Below are 4,893 nucleotides of genomic sequence, written 5' to 3' on the forward strand. Positions count from 1 at the left end.
TGTGGACTAGAGTGTTGACTGTTGCGGGTGTTCTCTTGCAAGGATGGAGTTGAGAAGACAGAGGATTAGATGATCAAGCGATAGAGACATGAGTAGTTACAGTACACAGAACGGACATGAGAAACAGCCCGAGGGCAAATGGTGGAGCTGATTCATGTCTGGAAGGCTGAAACGATGAAGAGACTGGGCCCGTTGGTTGGTCTATGCAAAATCGGGTCATCTATAGCCCTGCCTTCACACGACTAACTGTTGACATGTAGTCAATGTTATAAAGCACTACCGTTATCTCATAGGTTTGACTCAATGGACAGTTAGAAATTGACTGGGTTGTGGTGGTGGTCCAAAATAGGAGAGGGGTGTTTTTCTATTGGGCACAGGGGTGGGTATAATGCATTTATTCTCTGGTTTACATTTGCCATTTTGCAGATTTTAATATATGATTTCTTCCATCCTAGCCAAATGTCATCATCTGCTTGTTATCAAGGTGTTTTGGTACTTCCCTGATGCACTGCGCTTTTCCGCACGTTAATTATACCACAGGTCAATATAGTCTACCAGTCTAACTGTCTATACTGCTACAGTGCCTTGCGAAAGTATTCGGCCCCCTTGAACTTTGCGACCTTTTGCCACATTTCAGGCTTCAAACATAAAGATATAAAACTGTATTTTTTTGTGAAGAATCAACAACAAGTGGGACACAATCATGAAGTGGAACGACATTTATTGGATATTTCAAACTTTTTTAACAAATCAAAAACTGAAAAATTGGGCGTGCAAAATTATTCAGCCCCTTTACTTTTAGTGCAGCAAACTCTCTCCAGAAGTTCAGTGAGGATCTCTGAATGATCCAATGTTGACCTAAATGACTAATGATGATAAATACAATCCACCTGTGTGTAATCAAGTCTCCGTATAAATGCACCTGCACTGTGATAGTCTCAGAGGTCCGTCAAAAGCGCAGAGAGCATCATGAAGAACAAGGAACACACCAGGCAGGTCCGAGATACTGTTGTGAAGAAGTTTAAAGCCGGATTTGGATACAAAAAGATTTCCCAAGCTTTAAACATCCCAAGGAGCACTGTGCAAGCGATAATATTGAAATGGAAGGAGTATCAGACCACTGCAAATCTACCAAGACCTGCCGTCCCTCTAAACTTTCAGCTCATACAAGGAGAAGACTGATCAGAGATGCAGCCAAGAGGCCCATGATCACTCTGGATGAACTGCAGAGATCTACAGCTGAGGTGGGAGACTCTGTCCATAGGACAACAATCAGTCGTATATTGCACAAATCTGGTCTTTATGGAAGAGTGGCAAGAAGAAAGCCATTTCTTAAAGATATCCATAAAAAGTGTTGTTTAAAGTTTGCCACAAGCCACCTGGGAGACACACCAAACATGTGGAAGAAGGTGCTCTGGTCAGATGAAACCAAAATTGAACTTTTTGGCAACAATGCAAAACGTTATGTTTGGCGTAAAAGCAACACAGCTGAACACACCATCCCCACTGTCAAACATGGTGGTGGCAGCATCATGGTTTGGGCCTGCTTTTCTTCAGCAGGGACAGGGAAGATGGTTAAAATTGATGAGAAGATGGATGGAGCAAAATACAGGACCATTCTGAAAGAAAACCTGATGGAGTCTGCAAAAGACCTGAGACTGGGACGGAGATTTGTCTTCCAACAAGACAATGATCCAAAACATAAAGCAAAATCTACAATGGAATGGTTCAAAAATAAACATATCCAGGTGTTAGAATGGCCAAGTCAAAGTCCAGACCTGAATCCATTCGAGAATCTGTGGAAAGAACTGAAAACTGCTGTTCACAAATGCTCTCCATCCAACCTCACTGAGCTCGAGCTGTTTTGCAAGGAGGAATGGGAAAAAATGTCAGTCTCTCGATGTGCAAAACTGATAGAGACATACCCCAAGCGACTTACAGCTGTAATCGCAGCAAAAGGTGGCGCTACAAAGTATTAACTTAAGGGGGCTGAATAATTTTGCACGCCCAATCTTTCAGTTTTTGATTTGTTAAAAAAGTTTGAAATATCCAATAAATGTCGTTCCACTTCATGATTGTGTCCCACTTGTTGTTGATTCTTCACAAAAAAATACAGTTTTATATCTTTATGTTTGAAGCCTGAAATGTGGCAAAAGGTCGCAAAGTTCAAGGGGGCCGAATACTTTCGCAAGGCACTGTATCTATCCACCATTCATAGTGACAATAGTGGTAGGTGGATCGTTTGCAGGTTGACGTCCCCTTAGATTGGCTATATTGTAAAAATGTATGAAAAGAAAATACTTTTTGGTCTTCATTTTAGGTTAGAGTTAGGTATTAGGGTTAGCAGTGTAGTTAAGGTTAGGGTTAAGTTTAGGTTTAGGTTAGGTTAGGCTCTGCTAGTGCAGAGCTAAGTCCAGAACAAGATTCATGTCAGAAAATGTTAACCTGTGGATAATTTATCCAGATCTGATACATGCTAAGTCGCAATCATACCACACATAAAATCATTCAAATCGGCACCAACTTTCAATATAAACGGAGATGCCAAGTGTATGAAAGAACAGTGAAGACATGAGACACGCAACTCTAAAACATCCCGTATTGATCTTTTTTAGGGACTATACAATTATCCTACCTAAACTAGCCTACAACCAACACCATCATTTCAAGTGAGTACAAAATTCATGCTCTAGGCTTTAAACTGCAATGAAAATGTAACTTGAAAAAGCCTTGTTATTTGAACATTTCATTCCATTAATTCCATTTGGATCGTTTGTGGGTTTACTCTCGATGCGCTGTCTGTTGCATATCATCATTCTCCCAAGTTGTCTTATAATATTGGGGCCACATATCCTCCCAGCAGGCCCAGTTATTCAGGAAAGCTGAAAAGGCTACTTCGGGATAGACTTCCAGTCATTGTGCTAACGCTAGTTAGCTTTGGCTCGCAAAACTACCTTTAACTTCCTTCAAACTGGACACAGAGACATACAAATGGTTCCTCTGACTCTGGGGAAGTATATAAAGGGCCTCATTGCCAAAATCCCAATGTGTCCCTTTAACACTGCTCTGCCTTCTCTCCGATCTGAGCGACTATTCCTCACGCACCTAGAACCTAACGCTTCAATATAGCCGAAATATTTGTCATTTCGCTGTTAAAATGTATGACCTTTTATGTGTGGCGTAAACACAACCGGTCACAATGTTTTAATCCGGTTAGGCTACTTCAAAAATCCTCCTTTAGGCTACTTCAAAAAGCCTCCTTTAGGCTACTTCTGCATATTCGTCCAAAATATAATTCCAGCATCCAAACTGCAGATTGTGGTGTTAAAATTGCAAACCAAGTTGGTCTACTTTGCTTATTGGTTGTGGTGCATTGGTACAAAAACCTGTTTGTGAAAAACCTGTTTATATATATATATATATATATATATATATATATATATATATATATATATAGAGAGAGAGAGAGAGAGAGAGAGAGAGAGAGAATTATAAATATAGCATCAAAATCTTGAAAATCGGATTTCCCCCTAGCTGATCATTGTCTGCAGCCGGCTCTGATCGTAGTGTAGGTCTAATGGAACAGGCAGGGAGAGTTAGCTGTCCGAGGTGGTCGTTATACCCTCAACATTCTGGCCCTTAGCCCTGCGTGGCACCGACTGTGCCACAAAAGCATGCAGAAGTGGCAAAGTCGATATCCACGTTTATAATCACAGATATTGTGATTTTGGTCGTAAACATCATTTTTTGTTAATTCTGTGCCAGGGGTGCATTTTATTTTACAGTACAAGGGGAGGTTTGTGTGAAAATATTTCAGATGTTGCGGAGGTGGGCGATTCTTTTCTTTCTATGACACCTCAAGTTGGACCAGACCCCCATCCCCAGTACATTTCTAACTGTCCCCAATTAAGTTAGCTGTAAACCACCATGTTGTACAGATGAATGGTTGATGTAAGTTCTTCCAAACCTTAAAACTCAATGCAAATATATGGTTGTCTATATTCTGTAAAAAAATATATATAATTGTTGTTTCAACTAAATACTATTAAGTAACTGGTTCCACAGCTTTTCTTTGTGTGTTTACACACCTTTTTCAGTTAAAGGGTTACCATTTTTAGTTGGGCCCAAACTTAGCTCCAACATGAGAAAACCTAGGCAAAAATCCAGTCATGTTAAAATGATGTGTTTGCTTAAATTGTCTCATATGTTCATTCAACTAGAAATTATTATTTGGGCATCTTACCTAAAAAAAAAAACAGCTGTGGAACTATTTAAACAGACACAGTGTGTTTAACGTACATATTTGACAGACATTGCACATGTCCATTTATAAAGTCATTCATATTCAACATGTCCTCTGAACCTCTTGGTTTACGGCACGCTAATCTTCCTGGCACGCTAATCTTCCTGCTACACTATCATGTCTGTGTCAACGACTGATTTCACCTGTACTGCTACACGTTGCACTTCACTGTAAATCTCAGCTCTGTTAAAAGTACACTCAAGAAAAGCTATTATGTTCGTCATAGTGATTCAGGAGTAACATAAAAACAGAGTAATATGCTCCGCCAAACATTAGACAACTATACAGAAAAAACAAGAATCACTTAAATAAGTCCATCAAATCAACGATGAGAGAATAGTCAGGTTAAGAGACAATCCACCAAGACATGGTGGTGTAGCAGGAGGATCGGAATGCCATCAACCAAGAGTTTGTGAGTTCAAATCCCAGGTGCATATATAATCATCCTTTAAATAAACACGCACAATGTAATCATGTGTGTCAAATATGTGCGTTCAAATCACTGTCAGTTGCACAGACTTTTCTTTTAGTTAAGATGCCTAAGTAATGTCTAGTTGAATGAACATATGAGACAAGTTGAGCAAACACAT

The sequence above is a fragment of the Oncorhynchus mykiss genome, chromosome 3, assembly GCF_057628025.1.
Source record: "Oncorhynchus mykiss isolate SJ-2025 chromosome 3, ASM5762802v1, whole genome shotgun sequence".
Classification (NCBI taxonomy): domain Eukaryota; kingdom Metazoa; phylum Chordata; class Actinopteri; order Salmoniformes; family Salmonidae; genus Oncorhynchus; species Oncorhynchus mykiss.